The sequence below is a fragment of the Gouania willdenowi genome, chromosome 17 (assembly GCF_900634775.1).
Source record: "Gouania willdenowi chromosome 17, fGouWil2.1, whole genome shotgun sequence".
In the NCBI taxonomy this organism is placed as follows: domain Eukaryota; kingdom Metazoa; phylum Chordata; class Actinopteri; order Blenniiformes; family Gobiesocidae; genus Gouania; species Gouania willdenowi.
In genome coordinates this window covers 2,319,890-2,342,503 of record NC_041060.1, presented here as the reverse complement: position 1 = coordinate 2,342,503, position 22,614 = coordinate 2,319,890, and the positions used below count along the sequence as shown (strand labels likewise).

At 38.1% G+C, this 22,614-nt stretch overlaps 1 long non-coding RNA gene across 2 annotated transcripts; it reads right to left on the bottom strand.

Moving 5' to 3' along the window:
* Positions 1–8,384: 8,384 nt before the first annotated feature.
* LOC114479397 (uncharacterized) lies at positions 8,385–16,907 on the bottom strand. Of its 2 annotated transcripts, none has more exons than XR_003675989.1 (3): positions 16,473–16,907; positions 12,819–12,958; positions 8,385–10,165 (listed from the first exon to the last, which is right to left on the bottom strand). It is a non-coding gene; the product is annotated as an uncharacterized LOC114479397 (long non-coding RNA). The 2 variants fall into 2 exon arrangements; XR_003675990.1 differs by lacking the exon at positions 16,473–16,907 and adding an exon at positions 13,662–13,873.
* Positions 16,908–22,614: the final 5,707 nt, after the last annotated feature.

Genomic DNA, 22,614 nt, shown 5'->3' with positions numbered 1-22,614 from the left:
CATGCTTATTCTTGCCAATTTAACCACATTCACTATTTTTCATGTCCATTATTTGCCAGTTTAAACTAATTGTTCTGACTTTTTTCTGCCACTTTTAAGCCAATATTGACAGTTTGAACCCTTTTTACCACTTTTCCTGTCTGTTTTTACCCACTCTAATTTGCAACTTTTAACCAATTTTATCTTTAAAATCTCATTTCACCTCCTTTTCCACAATTTTTGGTCCATTTTAACCCATTTTTATTTCTGATTAGAACAAGGATTCACATATTTAATAAACTTCCAGGATAACAGTGGATATTATTCAGATGAATAAATAAATGTGGTTATCACAGATTCATAGAACAATGGACCATCATTTTTGTGACTTTATGGTTGGACCCCGAAAATCTCTCCCCTTTATTCCCCCTTATAGTGGGGCTCCCTGGTCCCTGGAACCTTTATTTCGTGGGGTTGCGGGCTGAAAATGTTGAGAACTACTGAGATGAAGGATGTTATTGTGCTTCTGTGTGTCTGCTTTTTTTTTTTCATGCTAACTTGTAGCTTTGTAAACTGATCCAGTGGTGGAATCCTGTCACCTACAGGTGTCAAATGTAGTCCTAAATAACCTGTGCGCCTGTGGTCTGCACTGCCCTGGTTCACACTTCCCCGCTGATCCCTTGTGGGGCACTTGTTTACCTCCAGCTCAAGTTACACCCGTGGTTTAAATTTGTTTTGTGAAACCAAAAAGACGACGTGGAATTCAATCCTTTGACCCCCGTGTGAGAGAAGCAGCACCGATGGCCTTCACTTCTTTCTTCTTTCGCCAAGTTTCCCCACAAGATAGGATGAAAACAACTTGTCACCAGTCTTTAATTCATAGTAGGAATCAGATATGAACAGACAAAATGACTCCACCAAAAACACAGAAAAATATACAAATTTACTCTACAACAAAGACACACAAGACGACTACAAAAAACTGACAATTGTACAAAGAAAAACTTACAAAAAGACTTCGAAAAACAGACAAAATGACTCCAAAATCACTCAAGAGGACAACAAAAACACAAAATACACAGCATTAAAAATAGAGACAAATTTACTTGAAAAAACACACAAGACAGCAACAAAAAAACGCACAAAATTTTGAGAAAAACTTACAAAATGACTCTTAGAAAAAACAAAATGACTCCAAAATCACACAAAACAAGAACAAAAATACACAAAATGGGAGAAAAATAGACAAAATTACTCAAAAAAAAAGACAAAATTAAAAAATTTAGTCCAAAAACAAACGGAAAAATACACACATTTACAACAAAACCATGACAACTACAAATATATTTAAAAAAAAACACACAAAATAACTCCAGATATAGAAAATTTTAAAAATACACAGAATGACTTTAAAACCCCACAAAATGACAACAAAAACACATAACACGACAACAAAAACACAAAAAAATTAGAAAAAATTACACTGATTTACTATATTTGTTGTACTTTTACACAAAAGTACAACAAATATACACAAGACGACAACAAAAATACACAAGACAACAAAAATACAAAAAAATTACTCCAAATAAAAAAACACAAAACAGCAACAAAAAAGCAAAACTTTCAAAATGACTCCAAAAACACACTAAATTACAGACTAATGTACAAAACAACACAAACTCTTTGTTTCCTGTACTAATGCTCAGATTGCTCATTATTCTAATGCTGATATGAATGTTGATCATGTGACTTTCAGACCAGATATTCTTACATGTTTGTGATAAAAGTTGGCCATCCCTGATATGAACATTATGAATGTCTATGTTGACAAGGTAAAACATGGCTGCATGTCACACATGGCATCACGTTTCAGATCATTCTGTTCATTCTGGATTTACCATCTGAGGGAGGAGGTCGACCTCGGTTGGTGGGAATGTTAACGCTAAAGTTGACACGAGGCTAACAGAGGGCATGTCATCGGAAAATCAACAACCTCCTGGCAAATGGTTAAAACACAAAAAAATCAAAAGTTGCACAACACCACAAAAAATACACCAAATTAACAAAAATTATTGAGAAAATAAAAATACACAAAAGGACAAAAAAAAACTTACACATTTCCAGGAAAATACACAAAAATATTAAAATGAAAACATGCAAATGACCAAAAGTTGCACAAGATGACTAAAAATACACAAAATAATCAAACACATTTACAAAATGACAACAAAAATACACAAAAGGACAAAATAAGTTTACAAAGTTACAGAAAAATACACAAAAGGAGAACAAAAACACACAAAAACAATGAATTGACAACAAAATTACAACCACAACAAAAACACACATAATTACTCCAGAAACACACAAGACGACTACAAAAATAACAGGAGTAAATAAAAGCCAGAAATTGTAGCATTATTTTTTTTACAATTTATGTCCTTTTTCTATTTTTAAACAAATATTTTTACAACCCGGAGACGTACGGTAGTCTGCATTCTAAAGGAAAGGAAGACGAGCTCCTGAGTCACACTGTTGGACCATGAGCTTCACAGTTTAATGAGATCCATGTCATCAAAATGTTGTGATTTCCCTGGATCTTGTGAGCCTCATCGACACTAGAGCCCTTCAAAAGATAGACAAAATTTGGTGTTCAGAGCGAAAAAGAGGAGCTGCAGGCTAGTGATCAATCAGTGAATTAAAGGAGTCATACAGTAAAGTGCTTTCGTTAAGAGAAACTATTGCTCCACTACAGTTGATCCATGTCATGTTTGGTTTCACACCTGACTGACATCTGCACTACACAAATAAAGTAAAATAAAAACACACCATCGAACATCAAAAACAGATCATTTTAGATTGAAAGTATTCTTCGTTAAACAACAAGTACATTTGGTACACTAGTACACAACTACACTTATGATGATGTGAGGGCTGCAGTTGGCGTTGTGCTGTTATGATGCACCACGCATGTGAGTGACATAATAGGTATGCATCGATGTGTGAGACCGGAAGTTGTGTGTGAAAGGTAAATGAACAGAGGCGTTCGTCCTGGTGCTCCAACAGCATAGGACGTGTTTTTGTCTACAAGCAGCATGTTAGAGCCCCTATCACTCGGACGCTACATTGGTGGCAGTGGTAACTGGAGTCTGCTGGTTTTGACTGTTTCTTTTACTGAACTTTTCTTGTCAGACTTTTTTTTTCTGACTAGCAGGACTCGTGCTTGCCTGGGTGACAACATGTTTTTGACGCGGAAGCTTGGAATGGTGGACTGTGACATGGATGAAGACTATTCCAAACCTGCCGCTTCATGGGCTGCTGTGGTGTTAAAGTGGAGCTCCTGCCGCCATTTCGTGGGTACGGTCAGAAGCCATTAGCACGTGGGTTGAGCAGTTTGAAGCCACCGTGCGTGCCCAGACGAGACGGTTGATAGCTTTCCCCCGGATGTACAGTGTGACTTTGAACGGATTTAAGAAAGATTAAAGGAGGCTTTTGGACAAAAGCAGTTCCTGTTTTACTTTCAGACGTGTGTATCTGCAAGACCTCCCCAGGTGGATGAGAGTTTGGAGGTTTATGCTGCTGACATCTCCAAGCTTGTGGCAGACGCATTTCCAAACGATGACAAAGCTGCACTGGATGATGAGAAATTCAGGCGTTTTCTTGTTGGACTTGATCCTGCTCTCCAAGCTAAATGCCATGAGCAGGGAGCGACTGACATGTAGGAGGCACTGATAATAGCAGGACAGGCTGGCCCTAAAAGCGGCCGTACCTTCTGCATCTTTTTCTCCATCTCATGTAGCCGAGGAATCCTCTCTCGATGGTGTTGTGGGCGCTAATTCTGATGCTGCAGAGAAACTCTTCCATGCTGTGAATGACAGCTTACAGACGGAGGTGAAAGGCCTGAAGACACAGCGATATGGATGAGCGTGGTGGTCGAGGTCCATCATCCCTGAGCGACCCACGGACACATCAGGGACTAGCAGCCTGTCTATCACTGTGACTGTGGCAGAATTGGCTGCAGGTCTGTCGACAGAGGGGATGATCAGCCAAGGGGTCGTTCTCCACAATGTGGATATCGGAGTGGATACAAGATGAGCAACTGGTCGCCTCAGGAGAGGATGCACCGCTGCGGGCTTCTCGTCATGACAGACGGAGGTAGGTGAGGTTCTCGTCTTCTTCTCTGCGCACTCCATCTCTTTCCCTGCGCCGGCCGGAGCGGGAAAACTTCCAGTAGCTGGCATTGAGACCCAGATACCAGTTTCATTGCCACAGGGTCGACGTGAGTGTTCAACTGCTTCGGCTCCTGACCCAGTGATGGACTCGTGTATGGAGAGCAAGTCTAAGTTTACAGCATACGTTGAAGGTTTGGTGGAATGTATGGATGTAACTATGCTAATTGACTTTGGGTTTACTGTTTCATTGATTTCTGAGGAATTTAAGATGTATGTCCCATCCTTATGTAAACATGAGTTACAGACTCAGTACACATTTGGTCGAGCCGTTAATGGCAATTTACTGTACACCTTGGGCACTGTGACTCTATACAGTTAGGTGGAAAATGTTAAGAACAGGTTGCTCATGTTGTGCGGGGAGCCACACAGACTGTCCTGTTAGGTTTTGACTTTATGCTACAAACTCAAGTTATTTTAGATGTGGGTCGGGGCTTTCTCCGCCTCAGTGACACTGATGTTTCTCTTATGTTGTCTGTGGACTTCATTCCTATGTGTTGTAGTATTTACGTGTCTGCTGATGTTACCATTCCACCTTTCAGAGAGATGATTGTGCCTGTCCAGGTAGATTCTTATAAACATGTTGGGCCCCCCATTGTCTTTTACTGTCTCGAAGCTCAGGCTATTTGGAGCATGGGTCTGGTGGTTGCATGTACTGTGGTGCTGGTTATTAATGGGCACACTGCCGTACGGCTATTGGACCCTACTGACCATGAACTGGGCCTACACCCTGGCTCAAATTTTGGGGTTTTACACCATGTTAACAAGTGTGCAAGTATTTACCTCCACGGAGCTTGTTAGTTCTCAACAGGTAACTGATCCTCTACCAGATTTATTTGAATGCGCTGCAATGGATGTGCAGAGGCAGCAGCTACAAGCTTTGCAGGAGGTGCATCAGGGCGTGTTCCTCCCTGGTAGAAATCACGCAGTTAAGACTAATATGATCAAGCATCATAACAGCAGGTGACAACCAGCCAGTTAAATGACGAGCTTATCGGACCTCTCCAGAAAAGAGGCAGGAGATTAAGGACGATTGTTGGACACCCTGGCGGGGATTGCCTGGTTCAGCACCCTGGACTTCTCTGACGGCTACTGGTAGAAGGAAGTGGTGGAGCAGGATCACACTGGCCAGGGCCTTTAACAATTCAGGTCAATGCCCATGGGTCTCACCAATGCACCAGCAACATTCCAGCGGGTCATGGAGCTAGTATTGAAGGGGCTGCCATGGCACATCTGCATGGTTCATCTCGACGGCATACTGGTGTAGCAAAACATTTGAGGATCATCTTGAGGCCTTGGGGAAGCTGGACTGAGACTAAATGCCAGGAAGTGCCATCTTGCCTGTGACAGTGTTGTCTTCCTGGGTCACGTCTTTTCGGCTGAGGAACTTTGCCCTGACCCTTGGAACACACTCAAGGTAAAGACCTGGCCAGTACCCCAGTCAGCTACAGAATTGCTTGCGTTCCTGGGTCTCTGCTCTTGTTATCGAAGATTTGTCAAGGGTTTTGCTCTGGACAATGATGCCCCATGTGCCTCCACCACTCTCAGAAGCACCGGCACACAAACAGCCATGGACGGTGATTCAATCGTTGTGTGTTCGGTTGAGTCCCCTTAACCAGGTTCTGCCTCAGCCTCGGATTCAACACCTTACTCTGGTAGCTGTGCTGCTGATCCGGATCAAGCTTTGATCTACACCCTGTCACATGACGGCTCCAGTATTAGAGAACTCCAACAACAAGATGCTGACATTGGCAAAGGTTTGGCCTGGCTGGAAGATGATCAGAGACCCCCTCGGTGGAGATGTGCTAGCTGGGGCTTGAAGAAGCTGTGGCACGAGTTTCCTCGGTTGAAGTTGGTTGATGGTCATACCAGCCTGTCATTGCCCGATCCCGTTAGATCATGTAAGCTAAGAAGGTCTAGGCCTGGTTAGTAGTTGGATGGGAGACCACTGAGAATTCCAGGTGCCACAGTGGGGTGGCAGTCACCCCAGTGGTATCTGTCATTGTGTCCTTGGGCAAGGCACTTCACCTACATTGCCTAGTGTGAGTGAGTGTTGGTGGTGGCGCACTTTGACAGCCTCGCTTCCGTCAGTCTGCAGCTGTGGCTACAATAGTAGTTTATCACCACTAAGTGTGGAGTGAAAGATGAATGCCTTAATTGTGTAAAGCGCTTTGAGTGTCTATGATAAAGCACTATATAAAATTGATGCATTATTATTATTATTCTGCGCTGGCCTGGCCACCCAGGTGGTGGTCCCTTCCATCTTGGTTCCTGAGGTCCTGCAACATCTTCATGGCACCCCTCTCATGGCTCATAATGCTCATGAACATGTTTTATCACGCGTGAGAGCTGTGTGTTATTGGCCCTACATGCAGACTGACATACTCGCGTGGTGTGGACAGTGTTATGCCTGTCAGAGGAGGAAGTCCGCTGTGCCCCATCATCAGGCCCCCACCGTTTCAGCGTGTTGCTGTTGACATTCTGGAGTTACCTGTGAAATCCAGTGGTAACAGCTATGATTTGGTAGTTGAAGACTATTTCACAATCTTTACGCTATTCCTGATCAGAAGGCCACCACTGTTGCTGAGTGTCTCTTTAAAGATTATGTCTTGGAGCATGGGGTTATGGAGACACTACACATGGACATGGGCAGACAATTAGAGTCAGAGGTCATAAAACATTTGTGTTATGGGCATGAAAAAAAACACACACCACGCCTTACCATCCGAAGTCTGATGGGATGGTGGAGAGGTTCAATAAGACCCTTATTGATCAGCTTGCTAAGACTCTCTTGTCATGTGAGGGGGAGTGGGACTGTTTCCTGTCGGAGGTGGCTTTTGCCTACAAAACCAGTGTGCACTCAAACACTGGGTTCACACCTTATTTTCTCACGTATGGCAGGGAGGCTCGTACTCCAGTGGATGTGTTGCTGGGTTCTTCGGGGCAGCTTTAAGTGTCTCTGGAGGGTTTTGTGGAATCCCTCCTCAGGCGCTGGAGACAGTTTTTGGTCTAACGCGGGACAATAACTTTAGTGCGAGCTTAAAACAGAGGACTTTTTATAATATTGCTAGGCTAATGCTAGGTTGGTGCTAATGCTAGGTTAGTGCTAATGTGTTGCTAATGCTATGTCTAGTCTAATGCTAGGTTTGTGCTAATGTAAGATTAATGTTAATGCTAGGTTAGTGCTAATGCTATTGCTAGGCTAATGTTAGGCTAATGCTATTGCTATGCTAATGCTAATTCTAACCAAAATATGGCTTTAAACTGATATTGTGAGCTGTGCTTGAGTATCAAGGTTAAAGTGTGAGTTGGGAATGATTACTATGATACTACATTTTAGGACGTGGGTTATATAATGCTAGGCTAATGCTAATACTAATGCTAATACTAGGCTAATGTTAAAGGGATCCTCCACTGTTTTTACAAAGGCCTAAAACCTTTGAAATGTCTTCATTAAAAGAGCTATGCTGAACAAAACACATTATTTTGCACCATATTTGTTTTATTTATATTATACTTTACCCTGTGCACCGCCATGTTGAAATGACGTCCCCTTTTAGTTCATTGAGTTCTATAGGAAGTGAAGCATTTAGGATCATTTAGCAGCTTTTTCAGTCAAAATGACAACTAAAAATCAGGGAAAACTAAATTTAATGAACAAAATCTATGAGTCAAAAAAATCTGTGACCGCAGGAGGCGACAGTTCCAACTCTGCTGTTTTCGAAGGCGGCAAATTTTCTAACCAATCCGGGAGCTGGATTTGGTTTTAATCCCTCCTACTTGCATTAGATCTACTAGTACTACTAGTGAATCTTTAGGCTTTACTACTACTAGTGAGTGGTAATGAGTGTACTAGTATAATAGTACTGGTAACCAAAGCGCACTTTGGCACACTTGTAGTCAAGTCAAAGTCAAGTCAAAGTCAAAGTGTTTATTGTCATCTGTACAGTTAGAAACACGTTTCCCTGTACAATGAAATTCTTGCTTTGCCGACCGCCAGTGAATGCCTACGTAATAAAGGAATAAATAATAAAGGAATAAATCGAGATAAAAGAACTATAATAAATACAGTGGCATGCAACACTGTTATTCAACAAAACCTGAACATTAAATACAAAACACCTGTACAATTAAAAATACAAATATATTAGCTATACAGAGGAGAGGTGATATATACAATGGTATGTGCATAAAAGACCTTGTAGACCTTACTAGTAAAGCAAAATGTTCTACTAGTGGGTGATTTTGTGCTACTAATCTTTGTAATTATTTTAAATCATAAACTTCCCATAATTTAATAGTTTAATCTAATATCAGATATCAAGGGAAAGACAAGTAAATGTTCTCTTTAATTAGGAACAAATAAGCTTTTCAATTCAATTAAATTAAACGTTTTTTATATAGCACAAATTACAACAGTCATTTCGAAGCGCTTATCAAATTTCATTTTAATTTTAGTTATTCACTTTATTAGTGATTTGGGCCACTGGCGTAGAAATTCCACTTCAATGCAGTGAAAGTCAACACAAAAATATAAAGGGAAAAATGAAACCTTTTTAACATAAATTAATAAGTTTAATTGATGGTTTTGATTCTTATTATGTCTGATTTTAACCTAAACTATGACTAACATTGGTTATTAAAAAACAAAAGATTTCAGAGGAAAAAACAACTGTTTTTTTTTTACAGAGAAACCAAACAGTTGTCTCTGTCTCCTGAACCTAAAGAAGAAAGGTGAATACAATGATGGTTGGTATGTAAGTAGGAATCCACGCACTAAAACATCAAAAGCTTGCACTGCAATGTAGATGATTGAAAGCACAACATCTGCTGTGAAGGAGCGACACTCCCTCTCCCTCTCTCTCTCTCTCGCCCAGCGATGGACCAGCATTCCTCAGCCTGGCAAGCTCATCAATTTTAGCTGTCAGACATAAACCGAGCCTCTCGAATCCCCGTTTCACCCTGCAGAGAGGAGCCTACGTGCACCGAGAGGGAATATTGTGTGTTCTGAACAACTCCCATCTGTTTACTGTTATCATGTGTCACACATTAACCGACATGTAAAGGGCAGATATTGTATTTTATCTGGTTTTGTTTGTGGTAAACTGAAAATATCAAAATGAATAATTCCAAAAAGTTTTTTTTGTCTTATTTTTTTAATAATATGCTAAGGTTGAATTTATTCAGACAACTTTTTTTTCCCTCAGGAAATTTACTTTGATCTCCTGACATTTTTCGAATGTCAAGTGCCAGTCTTCTTCAGAGGTGTCTGCTGAATGCGTTGATGTTTCCTTGACTTCCGCGCATTAATTCCAGCAAGTTCTTTATGTCTTCTTTTTGAATAACATGTCATGGTTTTATTTACTCAGACAACAGTTTTTCAGGAAATTTGCTTTGATCTCCTGACATTTTTTGACTATCAACAGCCAGTCTTCTTCAGAGGCGTCTACTGATCGCTTTGATGTGTCTGACTTCCACACAATAATTCCAGCAAGTTCTTTTTGAATAATATGTTAAGGTTTCATTTATTCAGACAACTTTTTATTTTTCATGAAATGTACTTTGATCTCCTGACATGTTTCAACTTGTCAACTGCCCGTCTTCTTCAGGGGCGTCTGCTGATCACTTTGATGCGTCTTTGACTTCCGTGTAATTCTTTTTTAATTCTATGTTAAGGTTTCATTTACTGGTGCTAATTGTACGGTTTGGAGCTGAAAGAATCAGACCACTTCACTATTTATCTTTGTTGTGGTTTAAAGAGAAGTTAATTTCCTCAGTAATGCAGACTGTCTTATGACTCTCCTAACCAGTTTGTAGGCCAGTTATTTGATCAAAGTCACTTGATCTCCTTGTGGGCATCAGAGCGTTGTGGTTTAGCAGTTGTGTAAGCAGCTCCTTGGCGTGTCAGAAGCAGGAACGCGTAACGTAAGGAGATGCTTTGGCTTTGCAGAGATCTGAACACAAAGAATCACACACAAGTGAAAACGTCAGAAACCAATTTCCCTCGATCAGATCAAAGGAAAAGCTTCATCGATGATGACAACGTTGATGATTCCTGTGCATGTGTGTGTGAGATCTGAGTGTACAACAATGTTCATCGCAAGAAAAAACAAGGAAACAGGCTTACTAGCTTCTGTTTGAGTGCTTTGCTTCTCCCCTGAGTTCCTCTTACAGTCAGCATTCCACGCAACACTGAAGCATCTAAATTGACCGTACAAATCACAAGTCCACGTCTCTCTCTCTCTCTCTGTGTGTGTGTGTGTGTGTGTGTGTGTGTGTGTGTGTGTGTGTGTGTGTGTGTGTGTGTGTGTGTGTGTGCGTGTGTGTGTGTGTGTGTGTGTGTGTGTGTGTGTGGTACATAAAGCATGGTCAGTGACGCTGCGTCTCGGCTACATGAACGGAGCTTTACATGTTTCTCAAACACAATGGCTGGAACTAAAGCGTTTCCCAACCTTTCCTCCAATTTACCAATTTATATATACATAATGTAATACATAAAGTGGAATTCCAATAAAACTTATTGATAAAGTAAGGTTAAAAGTGTTTTTAAAAGTGATTTTATTATGAGTAAGAAATAAAAGCCTTCCTTTGGTTATTAAATCACATGATGGATGGATGGATGGATGGATGGATGGATGGATGGATGGATGGATAAATGAATGTTTATTCTTTGTATTGTATTGTATATGTTTGAAGAGTCACATTGTTGTTTAACTTTGCAAATTTCCCCTTTGTGGGACAAATAACGGACTTCTCATCTTATCTTATTCCACTGATGCCGTTTATTGTCGACAGCTGGGAAATGTTTCTGCTTATAAAATGACTCAATATGTTGAAATTGAATTCATAAATGTTTCCAAGTGCCCCCTGTAGTGTGCTCAAGTACTACCAAGGGGAACACGTACCTCTAGTTGGAAACCACTGACTTGACTTTAACTATGATGGATGGTGCTGTCTTACGATCGTAAAAAGCTTGGACACAAAGTACAGGCAGTTATTTAAGAATGCACGTTTAAAGCATGTTTATTGTATCATCAGGATGACTTTAGTAGGTAATGGAACGTCTTCTCCTCTCTTGTGAAATCTAATGTTGTTTGGATGAATCATCTTTATATTATGTTACATATTTACAGATTTTGGGCTTTTTTGTGTATTTTGTTGTTTTTTTATATATTTTTGTTGTCTTTTTATATATATTTGTTGTCTTTTTATGTATTTTGTTGTATTCTTTGACTTTTTTCATATATTTTTTATGTATTTTGTTGGGTTTTTTTTTAAAATACATTTTCATTGTCTTTTATGTATTTTAGTTTTGGGTTTTTTGTGTGTATTTCTGTTGTCTTTTTTTCAATATATTTTAGGTGTATTTTTTGTGTTTTTTGTTGTCTTTTGTATATTTTTTTTAATATATACGTATTTTGTCTTTATGTATTTTTGTGTTTTTGTACTTTTTGCTCGTGTATTTTCGCAGTCATGTATTTTTGTCTGTTTTGTGTATTTTTGTTCTTTTAATTGTGTATTTTTTGGAGTATATTTGTTCTTTTTATTAATTTCTGTTGTCCTTTTTAATAAATTTTTGTTGTCTTCTTTGAGTATTTTTCAATAATTTTGGATGTTTTTGGCATCATTTTCACTTTGGAGGCTGCGCAAAATTAAACTGAGGGCTACATGTGATATGAATAATTTTATATTCTAATTTTCCCTAACCCTGAATGAATTCACACATTCTGATTTAGATTTTTTTGTACACGTATAAACATTAGTTCAGGATATTTAAAGAAGTCCCCGTATCCAATGCTTGTTAGCGTTGATTAAAGCATCTAAAAATGTTTTCCTGTTTACCTGCTGCTGACACACTCACAAACAAAGCCCTTTCCCCTTGTTTTCCATCATTAGTGTCTCACATGAAGCGTAAACACATTGAGCCATAATAATTATACACAAACGCTGTCTGTGACCCTCATGTTCCCTCAACTCTTCACACTGATCATCTGTAACTGGGGGAAGTCCAGTAACGACAAACCAAAGCGGCTCCATTCCAGTTTTATTGATGGGAAAACAGGAGATAGTTTGAAAAGTACATGAAAAAAAACCTCATGACTGTAATACGAGCTCCGTTTGTTTTTAGCGACAGCAGCAAGAAACAAAAATGGAAACGATCAAGTTTGCGGCTTTGCTTTTATACCTAAAGTCACATTCACATGAATTTCACCAAATAACAATAAACATTTATTTACATTTGTTGACTAAAGAGTTTAATTAAAAAAATACATTTGAACAAAAACTATACAAAAATATATTGATGTTTTTGTTTTAGTCCTATTTCTTTAACAGATTTCATCAACTAAAATCTGAATGTCATTTAGTTGACCAAACCTGGACTATAGCTGAAATAGTCTTGATGACAAAATTTTGACAAAGTTGTATTTTAGTCAAAAGACTATGACTAAAACTAAATTAGAACTTGCTGTCAAGCAGTGGTAATTTTGTCGTCATGAACATGAGGGCGCGTGGGGGCGGGGCGTGGGGGCGGGGCGTTCGCCAGTACATACATAGACTGTAGAAAATACAAACATAGCACAGCACGAAGGACGCTGAAATACTCACCTTCATGGGCGTGTTTGTTTATATGTCAATCACGGCAGAGAGCTTCCAGGAGGCGTGGCTTCTCCAGCTCAGTGCCTTGTCAAATTAGTCATCAAAGTGGGAACGCGTCATCAAATTGTAGCGAGGTGTTTGTGGTCACCCTGCAGCAAGAAAGGAGCAAATCACCCTCTAACTAACGACTGATGGAATCAATGAAAAACACACTTTAGACATGTGTATGAAGCCCTAATAACACTTTATCATGTTGCAGTGATTCTCAACTGGTGGGTCGGGACCCAAAAGTGGGTTGCAGAGCTGTACTCGGTGGGTCGTGGACAGCTGGTCAAAAATAAATAAATACTTAATGTCTCTCATGTTGGTCTTTTATTTTGAAAGGCATGCTGTGAAATGCATGTAGCATGGGAAAATATGTACATTTATTAAAATAAAAATTATATGTGTGTGTTTTCAACAGCTTTTTTTGAAAAACAAAATTTAGTTGGTTGAATTCTCAAAAAAAAAAAAAATGGGTCGCGATTTAATGAGCGTGGAAAAATGTGGGTCCCAGGGTGAGACCAGTTGAGAACCCCTGGTTTAAAGCATAGGAAAGTTAATTTAGCGTAACATGGGCCCTTTAAGTGACAATAACGAGAACAAAAACTATATCACATGCTTTATATTTTAGTCGACTAAAATCTTGTCATTTAGTGGACTAAAACTAGACTATGACTGAAATAGTCCTGCAAACTAAGCTGCATTTTAGTCATGACTATGACAAAAACTAAAACTGAGCTTGAGGTGAAGATGAGCGCTGCAGACGACGAGTGTTTTTAAAGCTGATATAAAGTGGATGATGAGGTTTACATGTGCTGGTGTTTAATGGTTCCTGTGGGAGGCTCAGTGCGGCTCTTCCTGTTGCTTAAAAACAGTTTTAGAGATAAAACAAAAAACTAAAAACAAAAACATCTCCTTCCGTTCGCTCGTCTCATCCTGCATGTGAGGAACCGTAAGGAAGAGACATTTCCAAAGTGAAAGCACCAGGATCACATTAATACCACACACACACACACACACACGCACGCACACACACCCAGGCCGAGCCGTAAAACAACAGGGGGAATCTGCCGCAGCGACACCACGTACCCTGGTAATTTTCCACAGATAACACAGAGCCAGAGGACGAATGATGCAACACGTGTTTACATTGACTTTGTGCATTTATTGCTCTTTACATTCCAAAGAGTCAACGTAGTTTAACGTATAACTAACCCCCCCCCCCCCCCCATTTGTGCAATCATTCAGCCATTTTCCATAGGAACTGGCCACTGATCAACAGGGAGTTTTTCTATTCTCGATAACATCTGCGTTCATGCATTCAGAACACGGTTGCGAAAGGTTTTTGGAAATAATTCAAAACAGATTTCAGGATTTTTAGAAAAACAACAAACAAAAAAAGAGAATAAAACAACCCTTGTAATGTTATGACAGAGAGAGAGTGATGTTGGTCCAACTCAGCTATAGTAAACATTCATCTGCAGTTTTATAATTACTTTAGATGACGTGACACAAAGGTTTCACGTTAAGAAGATGAAAACATTTTTTCAGTGACAATAACTAGACTATGACTATTTTTAAAAAATACATGTGGACGAAAACCATACTGTATATAAATATATATATTTATATATCAACAAAAATATTGACTAATAAAAGCAGAACTACAATTACTTCACATCATTAATAACATCCAATATCAGGGAATCAGTGGGAATGAAAACTTAAAACACATGCATAAATTCTTATGCTTTGTATTTTAGTCGACTAAAACCTTAATGTCATTTAGTAGTCGACTATAACCAAAATAGTCCTGATGACTACATTTTAGTCCACAGACTATGACTAAAACTGACTCAAAACTTGCTGTCAAGCAGTGTTAATTTTGTCGACTGAAAATTTTCTTCATAGTTTTTGTCAACTACATTTTTTAAGTGACAATAACATCTGCGTTCATGCATTCAGAACATGGTTGCGAAAGGCTTTTTGAAATAATTCACAACAGATTTCAGGATTTTTAGAAAAACAACAAACAAAAAAAAAAGAGAATAAATGAAGCCTTGTAATGTTATGACAGAGAATGATGTTGACTTTTAAACACTAGGTCAGTGCCCGTAGTATGTATGCATCGCTATAGAAAAGTGGGAGGGGCCAGTAGTGTTTTCATGGATGGTTCAATGAGGTTGTGTTTGAAGGCGGGGCATTAGGGACATTTAGGTTTGTTGTGAAATGTGTAGAGTGAAAACTATTGTGTTGTCATTTATTTTAGCAACAACACTCATAACAGTCAGTTTAGATGCACACGGAATTTGTAAAGCATTTATGAAATTCCTTGCTTTTACAGAGACAATTTATTAACGGGATCATTGCAGTCCAAACAAATCCGACGTCGCACACCCTGTAACCTAGCAACTGATGACATCATCACTGTAGAGGTAGGACCAATGATCCAATGGCCACGGTTACATGATGTTTATCAATTCGGAATTAGTCATTCCGAATTAAATCATTCGGAATTACGGAATGCACGTCAGCTACGTCTCAACATTTCTTCCACACCCCGACATGCAACACACCTCAACGTGCGCTGGCCTCAGAAACCTTGGGGTTGTGTTTGATCAATGTCTTTGGAGGGTCACTGACTAAAAACAGTTTTTAACACCTGAGAAATATCTCTAAAGTGAGGAATCCATTATCAAAATCAGATCTGGAACTGGTCATACACACATTTATATCATCACTCATTGACTACTGTAATTCTGTTTTTATTTGTTTTAATAAGTCGACTCTAAACAGACTCCAGATCGTACAGAACGCTGCTGCCAGACTTTTAACTGGTGCTTCCAGAACATCCCACATCACCCCCATTCTTGCTACTCTGCACTGGCTTCCAGTTAAGTTTTGAATAGAACATAAAATCTTAGTTCTGACTTTCTGAGCGTTACATGGCCAGGCCCCTCAATATATCTCAGACTTGTTGTTCCCCTTCACTTCGGGGCGCAGTCTTCGGTCTACAGGTCAGGGTCTCCCAAAGATCCCAAGAACTAAATTTAAAACCCGAGGAGACCTGGCGTTCCAGGCTGTGGCCCCCAGACTCTGGAATAACCTGCACCAGTCTCTCAGGGAGCTCAACTGTGTGGTCACTTTTAAAAAAAACTGTTTAAGATTTCACTTTTCAGAAAAGCTTTTAGTTAACTGGAATTTACATTATTTTTTGCTGCTCCTATGATGTATATGCACCCATGTTTTATTATGTTGCACTTGTATTATTCCCCCACAGCTCTGTACAGCACTTTGTGATTTTATCTGCGAAAAGCGCTTTATAAATAAATTACTTACTTACTTCCCGACATGCGTGTGGTTGCGAGGGCCTGTTCAGTCTTCCATGCAGCTTTAATTTATTTATGTATTTTTATAATGTGTGCACATGTGGCCACAGGTTAAATTTCACATGACGTGTAAATAAATGTCAAATAGAATTGAATCGTCTCAGCCCTAATGACTTGATTTGTTCTTTACATTTTTGAATACTTTACAGTTGGCACTGAATAACAAACCAGTTCTTTTGGCTGTTTGTGCGTGTGTGTGTGTGTGTGTGTGTGTGTGTGTGTAAGTTCAAACCTCAGCGTTTACACCTCCTTTGCCCCCTCCCTGCATGGCCAAAGGGCCTCCACTGTCTCCACTGAGCATATCACCGTGACGCCTGCAGCTGCTTTGACATAACAGCACATTTTGACGTCCTGGGAATGAGCTGCAGGGCTGTATGAGGACACGTCGGCTCAGCTGAACCAAAATGGACAGGCCATGCTTTGAGTTCCTTTCAGCGCTCGTGTTCTTTTTAGAGGCACCTGTAACAAGAAAGAAAGACACCAGCAGAAAGAACACACTCGTTATGAAGCAACAATGGAAGAACATGTGGAAGATTTAATGAACAGTGAAAGGAACTCAGTGAACTGCAGTGACGCTCAGTGTAAAAGAAACGACAGCAGCAGCAGCAGCAGCAGCAGCAGAGTTCATGTTTGATGTGTTGGAGGTGCAAACGACACATTTCCTCACTCTGAGTCAACCCCCGTGTAAAACAGACACGTTGTTTATAACATTATGAATGACAATAATGATTCCCTTGACTCATAAACCAGAGGAGTCAAACTCCAGTGCAGTTTGAGCTCAAGTGGGCCACAGATTAGTTAGAAATAAAGTGCAATTTTACCACTGTTGAACCCTAGGTTTCTGATATCTACAGTTTGAAAAGTGATGACGATATTCAAGCAATAAGAGACGGATATCAGTCCCTGCAAGATCAACACTTTAAAAATCCTTGATTTTGTGACCATTTTTTTGTAATTTAGAGGAGTTTTGTGGGAAAATAATGGAATTCAGAAGAAATTTCCACAATTTACTATAAATAACACTGCAGTCAAGCAACATAGACACAAAACAACAATGTTTAGCCTACAAACATTGTGTCATTTTGTTAAATGTGTGTATTTGGAGGGAAAAATATAGCAACAACCTAAATATTTAGTAATCTATGCAATAATACAATAGTCATCTCCAAGCACCATCAAAATATAAAATTCTTAAGGTTCAATATGTCAGACTGTCCTCAGTGTTTATTGGCTTTAAAATCTACACAGTTACACTTAAAGTCAGTTTTGATTACACATTTTAAAATGACTTCATCTATGAAAGGCTGGAACACTGGGAAAAAAATCATCTAAAACTGGAAAATGCATTTTACTGAAATAACCTGAAGAACCTCTTTGATTTCTAAACTCTTCTCTGAGCGACATGTGATGTGACACACAGTGACAGTGACAGGAAACCCAAAGTGAACCCACGCAAACTGAAGAGCAACATGCAAACGGATCATAGCACGCCACCGAGGGTTGCAAAGCAGGCTGAAAATTTCCAGTAAATTTCCATTGAAACTTTTAATGCGATTTATACATTTGAATTTGAACTGTATCATAAAAAAATTAAACATTTCAACCAGGGTTAAAAGGGGTTAGGATTATAGACACTTTCCATGGGAATTAGCAGGAATTTTTCAAAATTGTAAGTTAGGACAGGATGTTAAATATATTTTAGCATCATTTAAACAATACACGTGTCAAACTCAAGGCCCGGGGGCCAAATCTGGCCCTTTAGACCATCTGATTGTGTAAATTACCAACGAATTTGAAATTGTAAATATTTCAGCTACATGTCTACAAAATAAAACACATAAAACAACTTTTCTCGTAAAAAATAATGTCAATGTTAAATCTAAATATTAAATCGAAATGGTAAATATTGAATCGAAATGTTAAATTTAAATATTATTGTTAAATCTAAATGTTACATTTAGATTTAACTGCTGATCCCTTTGATGTTCCCTTTGATGTTTCCTTGACTTCCGCATTATATTTCTAGCAAGATTTCTTGCTAAATAAATGAAACCTATTAATCAAAAAGAACACAAAAATAATCTTGCTGGAATTATTATGAATTGTGAATTTCTCATCTGTTTTCCATGATCACATAGAATTGGCGGCCCTACAACGATCCAAACATGCATGTTAAAAACATGCTAATAAATATTTTAGTGTGTTGTGCTAATTTTAATTTAATATTTTGTTCAATCGGATGCCACTAAAAGCAGAAACTACAAACATTTTGCTGCTTTTATGACATGTCATACCAAATCAATGATATTTTACTAAAGTTGTTCTAAATACAAGACAGCATGGCTCTTATTGTGTTTACACATAAAAGAGAAATAATGTTTCCACAAAAGGGAGAAAAAAAGCCTGTTTTGACAGGAATAAAGTTCCAGTAGAACCAGACTTAGATATACAGATCTGCCTCGACCCGTTGGACCAGGTTATGGAATCAAATATGTTGTTTTTTAATAATAACAACAACTAAGGAGTAAATAAACATGAAAGCAGAAAATGATTCTTCCTGTAGAACATTTCTAGGCCAGTAACAGTGAATAAACTCTGTAATCTGTTTTCTTTTGGAGGTTTTGCATCTGTCCTCGTCCTCTAATCTTCAAATTCAAGTGCATGCGTCTGCGTTTGAGTGAAAACCAGCGTGTTTGGTTTTTTCTCCCTCAGGCCTCGTGTCTGTGACGAGCGACCGCGTTGGTTTCAAAGTCATATTTTACTGACTTGACCTTTGAACCCTGTCAGGCAACCATGTGCCTGGATCATGTTTTGGGACAGGCGCGATGATATGCATCTGTGTGGCTCCCTGGGTTCAGGAGGGTTCACTGAGGGGAGGAGGAAGAGTACGATTACCAGCTAACACGTAGCCACGGCCGCGCTAGGAGAGAGAAGCAGCAAAGTGCTATATTAAAGCAGGGGTTCCCTACCTTGGGGTATCGCCAGATGCCTTTAGGAAACAAAGAATATTTTCTGAACAATTTGAGCCCATTTTTGCATTTTTTAAACCCTTTTTCTGCAACTCCACCAAACTCTCCATATTTTCATCACTTTTTCTTGCCATATTTTTGCTCCTTTTAATGCATTTTTGCAACATTACTCCAATTTCTGACACTTCTCCATCAGATTTCAATGCCTTTTCTGCACATTTTTTCCACTTTTAAGACATTTTCAGCATATAAACCCTTTCCACCACTTTTCCTATGCAGCTAATGTCATACATGTTGACCCATTATTGTCACTTTTAACCTCTTTTCACCATATTTCATGCATATTTTTGCCAACTTCAAGAAACTAAATGTTTTTTTTTTCTAACAATTTAGGCCCATTTTTTCTTTTTTTTTTTTTAACCTTTTTTCTGCAACTACACCAAACTTGCCATATTTTAATCTATTTCATACATTTTTCTCACCATATTTTTGCTCCTTTTAATGCATTTTTTTGTTACATTACTCCCATTTCTGCCACTTCTCCATCAAACTCCAATGCCTTTTCTGCACATTTTTCCCACTTTAAAGACATTTTCAGCATCTATAAACCCTTTCCACCACTTTTCCCATGCACCTAATGTTACACATGTTGACCCATTACTGTCGCTTAATATTGCGCATGTGCCACCGTGCATGCTTCCTGTTACAGTCGCTCCTGCTCTTTTCTTACTTTTCAACTTTTAACTCGTTTTAAATTGTTTTTCTTCAGTTACTTCTTATTTAACAGTCTTTTACTTAATTATGTACATTTTTATTTCTTTCTTTGTTTTTTTAATTTTTTTATTTGCAACATTTTTTTATTTGCAATATTTTTTATTTGCAATATTTTCTCATTCTGATTTTAACCCTCCTGGAGAACAGTGGATATTATTCAACCACCAGTTGGGGTCCCTAGTCTCTGGAACCTTTATTTTGGGGTTTGTGGGCTGAAAAGGTTGAGAACCACTATGTTAAATGCTTCTGTGAGCCAGTTCAACTGCATTGTTATAGTTAATTATTAAGGTTTACAGACTGAAAATATCACAGATGCTCTAAACAACATTCCTACAAAACAAGTCCAACCTGAACAAATTAATGGATGAATAAATTAATAAATGCATTAACCAAAATGTTTTCTTAAAAAGAGGCTTTAGAGATAAAGTTGGTTTAAAAAACAAGTAAAGACAAGATTCCTCAGTAATCTGTTGCACATCTGCTCCAGCTGTTTCTGCCTCACACACTGAGCCCAGCCTCTAGAGACAAAGATGGCGACCTTTGTTTGTGCAGAGCTGACCCATAAAAGTTTAAAAGTACAAAAACAACAACCTGCACATTTTTTTAAATTTCATTTCAAGTCAGTTTTATTTTTTCAAACCACATCAATAGAAACAATAACTTTTATTATTATTATTATTATTATTATTATTATTATTATTATTATTATTATTATTATTAACATTTTGATTTTTGTTATCAATATACATGATGAAATTCATGAATAAATCTAATGCATTTTCTCAAAGCTGTTTATTATTATTATTATTATTATTATTATTATTATTATTATTATTACTTTTGTTATTATTAATACCATAATTATAGTGAACATAATTATTAATATTATCAAAGCTGTTCATTATGATTACTATTACTACAACTATTACTGTTGTTGTTTTTGTGTATTAATAACATTATAATAATAAACCTACTATTGATATTATCAATGCTGTTCAATATTATTTCTATTACTATTACTGTTGTTTGTTTTTTTTAATTATTATTATTATACATGATAAAAACCATGAATTAATTCGCTTTATTCTGAGGGGGTTTTTTTTCTCAAACCCTTGTCAATAGAAAAAATACAACATTTATACTATATTTTTATATTATTTTTATTTTTACTATTACTATTACTAAATTGACTGCATTTTAAGAGTGAGTTGTTTTTTTCATACAATACATTTTTTTAATGCAACCATTAATATTATTTGTACTATGACTATTTTTTACTATTGTTTATGTGCATTATATAATCAATGAGTAAATGTCCTGTGTTGAGACGGATCAGTAGCATTAGACTCAGTGGTATTAAGGTAATTATTAATAATGGATAAGCAGGTCGGTGCAGGTTATTTAGGAATGAGTCACAAAGGTACACAGACGTTTAGGAACAGGTGATCACATGATACACGTCTCACTATTCTAGGAACACTTTGTTCTTTAGTCGATCTATTATGTGTTCCAGTAGTACTACTTTCACTTTCCACTTTGTTTGTCCTTTCTATGTTTCACACACACACACACACACGCACACGCACAGGCACAAAAACACACACGCACGCACACACACACACCAGCTCCTGTAAGCAGGAGGGATAGAGTTCAGTATAATTAAGTGCGACACTTAAACAAACGACATAATTTGATTAAGTAACTTTGTTCCAATAAAACATATACAGTATATATATATTCAGACTTTTCTTATACATATTCAGACATATATATTTATGGCAAGCCGTTTCTATATATGTATATATATATAAAATAAAAAATAGTTAGTTAATACGTCAAATGTACAGTATTTGTGTAATGCAACTCTACTTATTTTTTTCTCAAAAAACAAAATATTAGACATGCTCAAATTTCTTTTTCTAAAACAAAATATTTTGACAAAATTTGTCAATAACATCATAATTTTAAAGCATTTATTTAATGTGGCATGTGTTGTAGGTTTCTAAACAATCATGTCATTCTTAAAAATATATTAATCATCTCTATAAAAGCAAGGAATGTCTGTCTGTCTGTGTGTGTGTTCCATAAATATCTCTGCGGATCAGGATCAGACTGACCTGAGACTTTCAACATGGCTGCTGCTTGGTTCAAAAGTCTGCAAAGTCGGATTTCTTTGGACTGCAACAACACCGTTAATGAATTATTTCATAAAATTGTCCACCGGTAGCGGACAATTTTGTGAAATTTTAGAACTGATGACATCATCAGTGTGGATTGAGCCTTTGCTGGCGTTGATCACGCGGCACAGTTGGTCGGGTTAGAGGCAGCGTGTTGGGGTACCAGAGCTGAGACGGGGAGCTCGAGGAACGGTGGTTCATGGCCGCCCCGTGGCCGGCAAAGCGCCAACACTTTGCTGGAGTGGCCGTGTGTGTGTGTGTGTGTGTGTGTGTGTGTGTGTGCAATTCAGAATTAAATTTGCATTGGGAATTGAGTGTTTACAAGGTCAGTTTAAAGAGGATTTAACTTTTATTCTGAATTAAAGAGGAAATAAAGCTCCCATATAAACCATCCATAAAAAAGCTACTGAATCTCCCACTTTTCTATAGCGAGACAAACTTCCTACGCGTACGG